This window comes from Rutidosis leptorrhynchoides, chromosome 4, assembly GCF_046630445.1.
Source record: "Rutidosis leptorrhynchoides isolate AG116_Rl617_1_P2 chromosome 4, CSIRO_AGI_Rlap_v1, whole genome shotgun sequence".
NCBI classification, from domain to species: domain Eukaryota; kingdom Viridiplantae; phylum Streptophyta; class Magnoliopsida; order Asterales; family Asteraceae; genus Rutidosis; species Rutidosis leptorrhynchoides.
This window is the reverse complement of record NC_092336.1, coordinates 535,028,014-535,041,080: the sequence shown is the minus strand read 5'-3', so window position 1 is coordinate 535,041,080 and position 13,067 is coordinate 535,028,014. Positions and strand designations below refer to the sequence as shown.

The 13,067-nt window shown below is 33.0% G+C and overlaps 1 non-coding gene across 1 annotated transcript; it reads right to left on the bottom strand.

The window, feature by feature from the left end:
- Positions 1-7,737: 7,737 nt before the first annotated feature.
- On the bottom strand, positions 7,738-7,844 carry LOC139845805 (small nucleolar RNA R71). Its single transcript, XR_011758561.1, has one exon. It is a non-coding gene; the product is annotated as a small nucleolar RNA R71 (small nucleolar RNA).
- Between the last annotated feature and the right edge of the window lie 5,223 nt (positions 7,845-13,067).

Below are 13,067 nucleotides of genomic sequence, written 5' to 3'. Positions count from 1 at the left end.
GTTTCAACCATCAACACACAACTAAGAGTAAAAGCTATCATTCTACAAGTTTTGAACATCAAGGTTGCCTCTTTATTGCATAAACTCAATAAAACTTCAACCTTTGTCCTTTTTACACAAGTTTATGCATCTTCATCATATGAGATGATGAAGACTTAATCTTTATCATCACAACAATCACAAAAAGGTTCCAAGTAAGTGAGATCTACAATAATAACTTAGATCTCAAGTATTAAGAAAACCCTAAGCTAAAAAGCTTGGATCTTTACAAGATTAATGAGACCATAAGCTAGAAAGCTAAGATCTAGTAAAAGTCATGAGACCATATGCTAAAAAGCTAAGATCTCTACCAAAATAATGAAACCCTAAGCTAGAAAACTTGGATCTTTAATGTTCTTGAAGATCCTTAAAGCAAAAGACTAGATCTTCAAGTTACATGAAGATCATAAACACAAGTTTTGATCCTTATAACAAAATAAAGAAATCATAAGCTATAAAACCTAGATCTAACAAGTAAATGAAGATTCAAAGCTAGAAAGCTTGAATCTTTCATGTTCTTGAAGGATTCAAACCTAAGTTTGAATCTACAAGATATAACAAGATAAAAAAGCTAAAAAGCTAGATCCTTTAATGATGATGATGATGTCGACTTTGAGAACAGAAGAAGAAGAAGAAGAAGAAGAAGAAAATTTAAAACTTACACTTTTTAGAGTTAGAAAGACTAGAGAGAGAATTAGAGAGTAAGTGTGTGTAAATTGTGAATGAGATCAAGTGTAAAATAGGTGAGGTTTGTGTGGTATTTATAGGGAAATATGGGGAGGGAGGTCGTAGGTTTATGGGGGACAAGGTAGGGGACAACTTTTGCTTTTTGGTTAATGGTGGTCTAAAGTTGGTGCTTATGTTGGGATCTCATGCAACATTAGTGATAATGGTGAACAAAAATGCTAGTATGTTGGCCTTATAAATGGGTATTTTTCTTACATATAAATGGGTCATAATCCATCAATAATTGGGCTAATTAAATAGTCTACTAGCTAGAGTAGGGTGGGCTAAAGTCCAACAGGGTAGAAAGTCCAACAAGACTAACAAGTGTGTTCTAGTAAATTACTAAGCGTAGTTAAGCATCCAATAACCCAATTAATTGTTATTAGAAAGTAACAATTAATATTACATAGTCATAATATTCCAATTATGACCAAAGTTAAACGTGTACCAAGTACATAGCTCGTTTCAAACGTCAAGTGACACCAACGGTCGTAAAAGCCATTCGGGGATCAAGTTAAGTAACCTACGTACTTAATGACATGTTTTAATATATAAACGAAAGAAATCCACATGTAATAAGATCCCAGAGTATAATATAGCTCAGTACGCACAAATACGCAGTTTCGTGAAAGTAATAAGCACAAATATAAGGCGAAAAAGTCGGGTCGTTACACCTTGGAGAAAATCTATCTCATTTCCTTTTGACTGATTGGCATTATACTTCACAAGTCCATGACATAGATGAATATTGCTTATACGTGAAAAGTGGACTACTATATTTGAACTTGGTGTCAAAAAATCTACAGTTGCAAGTGATTAACAGTTTCACACCGATTTTTATTAATCACATGAGACAAAAACGAAAAGTATTCCACCTTAAATTTGAAATGAATTTGTTGAGGGAGAATTAGGTATCACCTGACACCAAAGATTAAAGCCAATTATCGTCTGGTCATCGTGGGTTGAAAACATCCTTTGTAAAATCTACGCAATTTAGTAAATATGAACAGGGGGATTATATATTAAAGAATGCCTCCTTTCGTACGATCACCATTACAACTGACATTGAATAACAAATAGAAATGATATCAGTATGCCATAGAAACATAACTCTTTTGAGTTGTTTTCCCTTGAATAAATAGTTATCATCTTTCATTAGCAGCAACTAATGGTAGTCAATAAATCACTATGAAAATAAACATCAGCTTCCTAAATTAACACAAGCATATGAACCAATTTTGAGAGACAAATACTACTTAAGCGCCATTTATTGAATCAATACTCAAAGTTTCATTCAGCACAAGCATATGAACTAATTCCGGGTTGAACATAAACACCACAATCCTAAATTAGCTTAATTAACCTAACCAGATCATACGTATCTTCAAAATAGTACTGGTTTAAAAATAAAAAAAATAGTAGCAGACATACCTTTACAATGTAAAAGATCATAACTGCTTCCAACAGCTAATAAACATGTTTCACGCACTTTCAATAACTTTTAAAACATGCATCAACTATAAGAACCTAAAATTAGATCTTACAAATAGTCCAAACGTAAAAAAATACTGGATGTAGAATCCATTCACATTCTGCAAACCAACCTGCAAGAATTTCAGACGTTTTAATTGATCTTTTAATTGAAGGTAAGCTATGAACTTCAAATTCGAAAAAATTATTTAGAAAACGTACTGGCTTTTCATGAAACTCTTAAAGAGTCCCATACCCACTTATTTACATTCAAATCCGGGTCAAATGGGTCAAGCTTCCGGGTCATTTGGGTCTTGAGAAAAATTTGGCCTAACAATGTAAATCAAACAGAAATTATAGATTGCACTTACATTGATTAATCAATAAAACACTAGCATGAACAATCTGACCCAAACAAACTATGTAGTGTCAAACTTGACTAATTTCTTGAACAGTGCAAAATTGTCGAACTAAATCACTGATATAACAGCAAACTTCACTCAAGCCAATTTTACAGTAGTAATCTTGACCCAAATCACTGATAAACTGGCAAATCTGACCAAAGGCACCTTTGACCCAAATCTGACCAAGTCTGACCAACTGGAAAATTTGACCCATGATGAGAGTTTGATGATGGTTAGTTGCAATGAAATTTTTGCAATCATATTTAACGCATTAAACATTACCGAGATGAAAAAAATACATGGCAATACATTCTATATACATATACGATGTAATGAAGAGCGAATACCTCAATTTAAAGACTTTCAGTGGTAGAGGTTGCAGTAGACTCAAACTATGAAGCTACAAACAGAAAAAATACTGTTAAAACTATCATTAAAACTGGTATGGGTTGTTTCGACCCATACAAAAGAGTGAATCATTTCAGTCTAAGCCCAAATTTGACCATTACCTCTAGAAAGAACTAACAGTAGTTGTTGTTCTGACCTTGTAATTAACAAAGCAGTTTGTTAGCTCTGTATGTATTCTATTCAGAGCTTTCGTTCTTTCATTAGCCTTGACGACACCTTCCTACCAATTGTCAAATATTGAATGAAAATTAAATACACTGCCATCAGCCAAACCCAAACCTGAAAATAAGAAATACAATTAATGAAACTTTAAAATTCATGTCCAGTTTGTGCGAGAGAGAGCAATTGTTATCAAAATAAAAGGATGGCATAAGATTTGGGAGAGATAGTAACACGAAGACTGTCAAAATAAGAATAAAACATGTAATGAATCAGACATACCTGCATACCATAACAGTGATGAACTCTTTGATAACCTAAAAAACCTTGACGTCTGGAATCTAAATTTCGACATTCTTAAGAAAAGAATTTGTAATGAAAGAAAAATGAACAAAAGTGTGTGTCTTTTATGTTTTGTAAAGATATAATACGATCACATAAACAATCGTATAACATAAAACTCAAAACGCAGCCTTAAACAATTGCATAACATAGTAAACTGAAGGTTCCAAGTCCAATAAAAACGAAAAACATAAATTAAAACATCCGACAATATCATATATATATATTGATAATGCTAAAAATGAACATATATTTCATAGCATTATCCCTCAAGAAAGACAAGCTTTTAGTTGCAATTGTTCTATTTACAAGTGATATTCGTTTAAATAATAAAAGGTGAAGACAAAAGATAGATTCAACGATTTGAAGACGCAAACGACCAAAAAGCTCAAAAGTACAAATTACAATCCAAGAGGTTCAAATTATTGACGAGAAACGTCTCAAAATTACAAGAGTACGAGCCGCAAAACGCAAAGTACAAGATATTAAATAGTACGCAAGGACGTTCGAAAATCCGGAACCGGGACCAGAGTCAACTCTTAACGCTCGACGCAACGGACTAAAAATTACAAGTCAACTATGCACATGAATATAATATAATATATAATTAATTCTTAAAATTATATATATTATATTATTTAATAAAACCGTCATCAAACTAGGAAACAAAGAATTGTGAGCTGGATCCTACCTCCATGCGATCGCATGGCCTGGAGGCCTAATTTCCATGCGATCGCATGGGCTACTTTTTCTGGCCACATCCTTATAAAAGGCAGTCTGGTGCTCGAGTTTAATATACCATTCATCAATCTATCTCTCACTCTTACGATATATATATATATATATATATATATATATATATATATATATATATATATATATATATATATATATATATATTTATATTTATATTATAATTATAATTTTAATTTTAATTTAACAATAATAAGGGTATGTTAGCGAATGTTGTAAGGGTGTAAGTCGAAATTCTGTCCGTGTAACGCTACGCTATTATTAATCATTGTAAGTTATGTTCAACCTTTTTAAATTAATGTCTCGTAGCTAAGTTATTATTATGCTTATTTAATGCCGAAGTAATCGTGATGTTGGACTAAAATATTAAAGACGGAGTAATTGGGCTTTGTACCATAATTGGGGTTTGGACAAAAGAACGACACTTGTGGAAATTAGACTATGGGCTATTAATGGGCTTTATATTTGTTTAATTGAATGATAGTTCTTTAATTTAATATAAAGATTTACAATTAGACGTACCTATAAATAACCACATACACTCGATCGGACACGATGGGCGGGATATTTATAAGTACTAATAATCGTTCATTTAACCGAACACGGGAATGGATTAATAGTCAATGGACTTATTAAAACAGGGGTGAATTATGTATAAGGACACTTGGCGTAATTATAGTTTAAGTTCCCAATTAGTTGGAATATTTGACTTCGGATATAAGGATAATTTGACGAAGATACTCGCACTTTATATTTATGACTGATGGACTGTTATGGACAAAAACCAGATGGACATATTGAATAATCCAGGACAAAGGACAATTAACCCATGGTAATAAACTAAAATCAACACATCAAACATCATGATTACGGAAGTTTAAATAAGCGTAATTCCTTTATTTCATATTTCATCGCATTTTTATTTACTGTCATTATATTTAATTGCACTTTTAATTATCGTACTTTTTAATTATCGCAATTTTATTTATTGTCATTTTATTTATCGCAATTTTATTTATCGCACTTTAATTATTGTCATTTACTTTACGCTTTAAATTAAGTTTTATTTTTAATATTTTACATTTGGTTTTAACTGCGACTAAAGTTTTAAAATCGACAAACCGGTCATTAAACGGTAAAAAAACCCCCTTTTATAATAATAATACTACTTATATATTTATATTTATTTATTAAAATATAGTTTTAAAAATATAGCGTTAAACTTGGCTAGCTCCCTGTGGAACGAACCGGACTTACTAAAAACTACACTACTGAACGATTAGGTACACTGCCTATAAGTGTTGTAGCAAGGTTTATGTATATCCACTCTATAAATAAATAAATAACTTGTGTAAAATTGTTTCGTATTTAATAGTATTTTGTAATAAAATTACAACTATTTTGTATACACTTCTACGCACATCAAGTATTTTTGGCGCCGCTGCCGGGAACTGCTTAAACGCCGAAAGCGAAACGCTATATAAAAAAAAATATTTTTATTAAGTTTAATTTCTTTTTGTAAAAATACGTTTTAAAAATTAAAAAAAATCAAAAATAAGAAAAAGAAAAATATATCTATATTTTTAAGTTTAGTTAAATTAAAAAGTTTATATTTTTATTTATTGTGAAAAAGTTGTAAAACTAATAAGTAATATTTATATACTAAATATATTTATATCTTATATATTTTTAAAAAAACAGAAAAATTAAAAAAAATTAAAAACTTAAAAGGGCCGATCACTGTTGAAGCTCAATCTTCTGGCCTGGAACCCTACTTCATGCGATCGCATGGACTGGTAACGTATATCTCATGCAGTCGCATGACCTGAAAAGACAGATCTGAAACCTAGGACAGCCGAATTAGGGTTAAGATTATTAATTATTATTATTACTAATTAACTAATTAGGGTTGATTATTTATTTAATTAGTTTAGTTTTTAGTTTTAATTGTAATTTAAGTTTTAATTAGTTTTATTAATTATATAACTTTTTACTTTTATAAAATAAATAATATAAAAATAATATTTTTATAAAAATAATATTTTTATAACTTTAGTTTTAGTTTTATATCTTCGTATCTTTTTATTCGTTTATTCGTAATATTTATATTTTTCGCTCGTAATTGCTTTTAAGTTATAGTTTAGTATTTTACCGTAGTTATTTTTATTTCTAGACTCTTAGGCTTTGCCGTAAAATCCCTTAAGTGCTTTTTCTTTAGATTAAGATTTAGGTGGTTTAGAATTTTGCAATGCCGTTTTAAGATTTTAGTACTTTTTAAGTTATTGCCGTTTTGGATATAGTATTCCTTTTAAGCTTTAATACCTTTAGATGCAACTTTTAATTCTTAGATTTTAGACTTTTAAGTTTCGACGCGCTACGTTCTTTTTATTATTTTTGACCTTTTATTTTTCGACGTTTTCCGACGCGCTCTTTTTCTTTCTTATTTTTCGACGCTCTAGTTTTTAGGATATAGAATTTTCTATTTCTTCTCTAAAATTTCTTTAAATTTTGACGAAAAATTATTTTAAGCGGTTAAATTGATAGACATCCAAAATTTTCTGGTTCGTAGTAATAGTTGGATTTGTTAGTGGCGAGTTGTGGGCTTCCAATTTAAAGGGTCCTGGCTACCTGCTGCATCTATTGGCTATTCGAAACGTGGGCAAAATCAGAAAAGTCTATTAATTTGATAACTTATATAATTTTTATCTTTTATAACTAATAGGATATTCAGTGAATGCACCGAGCAAAACGTTCACCACCTTTTATACGTTCACCACCTGTAACTTGATCAAGACATCTAGCCAATATTGTCGCCGTTGATTTTTCTTTAGAATCGTCATCCAGTCGACCAAGTACTCCAATTCAAATTTCCGATAATCTATTTTTTGAACCCGACTTCACAATTGAGAATCCGGAGGATATTCAGGGACAATTCAGAGATCCTGAACCATTAATCTTTCCTCCGGAACCACCAATCATTCAAACAGAGATTGTCGAGGAACAAACCATTAAATCAGAATCCTCTAGTGATTCAGATTCAACAAATTCAATAATGGAAAATCTGAAACCTCTAAGTATGGAAGACCGAATGAGAGCTAAACGCACTGGCCAAGGTCACGCAATTACTCAACCAGACATTAATGCGCCAGATTATGAAATTAAAGGACAAATCCTACACATGGTGACTAATCAATGCCAATTTAGTGGTGTGCCGAAGGAAGATCCAAATGAACATCTTCGTACCTTTAATAGGATCTGTAATTTATTTAAAATCCGAGAAGTTGAGGATGAACAGATATATCTCATGTTATTTCCCTGGACTTTAAAGGGAGAAGCCAAAGATTGGTTAGAATCGTTACCTGAAGGGGCGATTGATACATGAGACGTTTTAGTTGAAAAATTTCTTAAACAATTCTTTCCGGCATCTAAAGCCGCAAGACTTAAAGGAGAAATTGTTACGTTCACACAGAAGCCAAATGAAACTCTATATGAGGCGTGGACAAGATTTGGAAAGTTATTGAGAGGATGTCCGCAACATGGTTTAGACACTTATCAAATAGTACAAATATTCTACCAAGGATGCGACATCACTACAAGAAAAGACATCGATATAGCAGCTGGTGGTTCCATTATGAAGAAAACTGCAACTGAAGCTTACAAAATTATTGATAACACTGCTTCCCACTCACATGAGTGGCATCAAGAAAAAGATATCGTTAGATCATCTAAAGCGGCTAGAGCCGATTCTAGCCATGACTTCGATTCTATTTCCACAAAGATAGATGCTGTCGAGAGACGAATGGAAAAGATGACTAAAGATATTCACTCAATACGAATTAGTTGTGAGCAGTGTGGAGGACCACATTTGACAAAAGATTGTCTCAGTATTGAACAAACAATGGAACAAAGAGAGAATGTTTCATACATGAACCAAAGGCCTGGAAATAATTATCAGAATAATTATCAATTGCCAAGATCAATTTACAATCAAAACCAGAATTATAACCGAAATGTTCCATACAACAACCAACAAGGTCCTAGTAATCAACAAGTATCCAATAATACTTACAACCAGCAAAGACCTATTTTTCAAAATAAACCACCACAAACCGATGATAAAAAGCCAAATTTAGAAGATATGATGTCAAAGCTAGTTGAATCTCAAACTCAATTTTTCACATCTCAGAAACAAACGAATGAACAAAATGCCCAAGCATTTAGAAATCAACAAGCTTCTATTCAAAATTTGGAACAAGAAGTAAGTAACCTAGCAAGGTTGATAGGTGAAAGAAAACCGAGAAGTGTACCGAGTGATACAAATGCTAACCCCCGGAATGAAATAGCTAAAGCCATTACCACAAGAAGTGGTATTACACTTAAACCACCTGAAATACCTGTAATTTCTGATGACTCTATTCCTACTACACAAGAACCACAATCTGAGCAAGATAAGGAAATACAACCGGTAGTTGAAAAGGTTAATGAAGATAACACAGTTAAGGCTAAACCTTATGTTAAACCATACCAACCACCACTTCCTTACCCGAGTAAAATGAGAAACGAGATACTTGAAGCCAAGCAATCCAAATTCTTGGATATGTTTAAACAAATAAATGTCTATCTTCCATTCATTGATGTGATTTTAGGAATGCCTAGATATGCTAAATTCTTAAAAGATCTAATCACAAATAGAAAGAAAATGGAAGAACTTTCGGCTGTTACTATGAATGCTAATTGTTCTGCAGCGCTGTTGAATAAGATACCAGAAAAATTATCAGATCCCGGATGTTTCACGATCCCATGTTTTCTGGGAAGTCTTAGTTCAATAGAAGCATTGGCAGACTTAGGTGCTAGTATAAATTTAATGCCGTATTCACTATACACTAAACTAGACCTTGGAGAATTGAAACCAACACGAATAAGTATACAACTAGCCGATCGATCAGTAAAATATCCTAGAGGGGTAATGGAGAACATGCTAGTTAAAGTTGGTACTTTAGTATTTCCGGTAGATTTTGTTATTCTGGACATGGAAGAAGATTCTCGAGTTCCTCTCATATTAGGAAGACCATTCTTAAACACGGCTAAAGCAATAATAGACGTGTTTGGTAAGAAACTGACCCTAAGCATAGAGGACGAGAGTGTTATTTTTCTGTTGATAGAGCCATGCAACAACCGCAATCTGCAGATGATACATGTTATTATATTCAAACTATAAATTCACATGCAGAATTGTTAAAAGAATTTCCAGAATTACAAGGAACGGGAGAATGTTCGTTAGGAGAAGGAACTGAACCAATTGATGAAGCTGAAATGTTAGCCGCACTCATGGCTAATGGATATGAACCAACAACAGAAGAAATTCAAATGCTAAAAGAGGAAGACAGATATCGATACAAATCATCGATAGAAGAACCACCAACATTAGAGTTAAAGCAACTTCCAAACCATTTAGAATATGCTTATTTACATGGTGAATCTGAATTACCTGTAATAATATCGTCTTCTCTTACTAAAAATAAAAAATCTCAACTCATTTCTGTGTTAAAAGCTCATAAACCAGCTATTGCATGGAAAATTCATGATATTAAAGGAATAAGTCCTTCATATTGCACACATAAAATCCTTATGGAAGAAGGTCATAAAACGTATGTGCAACGCCAACGAAGACTAAATCCTAATATGCAAGATGTTGTTAAGAAAGAAATTATTAAACTGCTAGATGCAGGTTTAATTTATCCAATCTCTGATAGTCCATGGGTAAGCCCAGTTCAATGTGTACCTAAGAAGGGTGGCATGACTGTCATCACAAATGAAAAAAATGAGCTTATTCCTACAAGGACTGTAACAGGATGGCGTGTTTGTATTGATTATAGAAAATTAAATGATGCCACCAGAAAAGATCACTTTCCATTACCTTTCATTGATCAAATGTTGGAAAGATTAGCCGGAAATAGTTACTATTGTTTTCTTGATGGTTTTTTCGGATATTTTCAAATTCCAATCGTACCCGAGGATCAAGAGAAAACCACATTCACGTGCCCTTATGGTACTTTTGCTTATAAACGCATGCCATTTGGACTTTGCAACGCCCCTGCAACCTTTCAAAGGTGCATGATGGCGATTTTTCACGACATGATAGAAGAATGCATGGAAGTTTTCATGGATGACTTTTCAGTCTTCGGTGATACTTTTGAAACATGTCTAGTCAATCTTGAACGAATGCTTATTAGATGCGAACAATCAAATCTAGTTCTTAATTGGGAGAAATGCCATTTCATGGTTAAAGAAGGCATCGTTTTAGGTCATAAAATTTCAAAGGAAGGAATTGAAGTGGATAGAGCTAAAGTAGATGTAATTGCTAAACTTCCACATCCCACCAATGTTAGAGGAGTTAGGAGTTTTCTAGGGCATGCCGGTTTTTACCGACGTTTCATAAAAGATTTTTCTAAAATTGCCACTCCTATGAATAAACTCTTAGAAAAGGATGCTCCATTCATCTTTTCAGATGAATGCATCAAATCTTTTAATATTCTTAAAGAAAAACTAACTAATGCGCTGATCATGATAACTCCAAATTGGAATTTACCGTTTGAACTTATGTGCGATGCAAGTGATTTTGCAATGGGCGCCGTTTTAGGACAAAGGATTGAAAAACGATTTCAACCTATTTATTATGCTAGTAAGACGTTTCAAGGAGCACAAACGAATTACACAACTACTGAAAAAGAACTCCTTACTATTGTCTTTGCTTTTGACAAATTTCATTCATATCTCGTTCTAGCTAAAACGGTGGTCTATACCGACCATTCTGCTCTTAGATACCTATTTTCAAAACAAGATGCTAAACCACGATTAATCTGTTGGATCTTACTCTTACAAGAGTTTGATATTGAAATTCGAGATAAAAAGAGAGCAGAAAATCTCGCCGCTGATCATCTTTCTCGTCTTGAAAATCCCGAATTAGAAGTCCTAAATGAATCGGTCATACAAGATAACTTTCCCGATGAATATCTATTGAAGATAGATTATAATGAAATTCCATGGTTTGCAGACTATGCAAACTACTTAGTATGTGGATTCCTTGAAAAAGGGTTGTCGTACCAAAAACGAAAGAAATTCTTTAGTGATATAAAACACTATTTTTGAGAAGATCCACATTTGTTTAAAAGTTGTCCCGATGAAATAATACGCCGATGTGTATTCGGGGATGAAGTCAGTCAAATCTTAAACCATTGTCACACATGACCAACAGGAGGGCATTATGGGCCTCAACTTACAGCAAGAAAAGTTACGATGCTGGATTCTATTGGCCTACAATTTTCAAAGACGCACACCTTCTTTGCAAATCTTGTGATGCTTGTCAAAGGGCCGGAAAAATAAGTCAACGTGATGAAATGCCATAAAATGTCATTCAAGTATGTGAAGTATTTGACATTTGGGGTATTGACTTTATGGGTCCATTTCCAAAATCTCATAATAATCTCTACATTCTCGTTGCCATTGATTATGTATCTAAATGGGCGGAAGCACAAGCTCTCCCAACTAACGATGCACGAGTTGTAGTCAACTTTTTAAAACGTCTTTTTGCAAGGTTCGGAACACCGAAAGCTTTAATAAGTGATCGGGGTACTCATTTTTGTAATAATCAACTTGAGAAAGTTCTTAAAAGATATGGAGTAACTCATAAAATCTCAACCGCTTATCATCCACAGACAAGTGGACAAGTTGAAAATACCAACCGAGCTTTAAAACGTATTCTAGAGAAAACCGTAGGATCAAATCCGAAAGAATGGTCCATGAAATTGGAGGATGCACTCTGGGCTTTTAGAACAGCCTACAAACTCCAATTGGAACCACACCTTTTAGACTCGTTTATGGAAAAGCATGTCATCTTCCAGTAGAAATTGAACACAAAGCATTCTGGGCTTTGAAGACATGTAACCTTGATTTACATGAAGCCGGACGTCTACGGTTAAGTCAACTAAACGAATTATAAGAATTAAGACATGAAGCATATGAAAATTCGTTAATATATAAAGAAAGAACGAAGAAATGGCATGATAAAAGAATCAGAAGTTCAAAAGAATTTAAAGAAGGAGACAGAGTTCTTCTTTTCAATTCACGATTCAAGCTATTTCCTGGAAAATTGAAATCAAGATGGTCTGGACCATTCATAGTCAAAAGAGTTTTCCCATATGGAACAATAGAGTTAATAAATTCAAATAGGATTGAATTTAAAGTTAATGGTCACAGAGTTAAACATTACATAGATAATCTGATGGAAGTTGAAGATGAAGTTAATCACAATTTCGACACCACAGCTAACTAAGTGTGGGAAGGTTCGAATCTTTTTAGAGTAATATATATTTCTGTTAGATTTAGATATTCTACATTCGTGTACTTTCCGAGAATGGAATCCGAATGGTCTTTCCCTAGCAGACCCTAAAGAACTATTCTTCTCCCCCCATTCTGAATTTTTATTTTTTTTAGGTTTTACGAGATGAAGAATTCCTTTGATCTGAACCATGGTCTAATGCTACACGCTATGATTACCAAACGTAATAATGACACACTTCCGAGTGACCTGGTATCATTCATAAGAGGTAAAATGGACGGAGTAAGAAAAGAACTCAGGAAAGATCATCATAAGATACATTTTGGTAAAGGAAAATCAAAATTCGCAACAAAAAGAAGAGCACAACACCTTGAAAGATGTTATAAATGCGGAAAATGGTCACACAAAGGTAAATGTTCAAATAATCA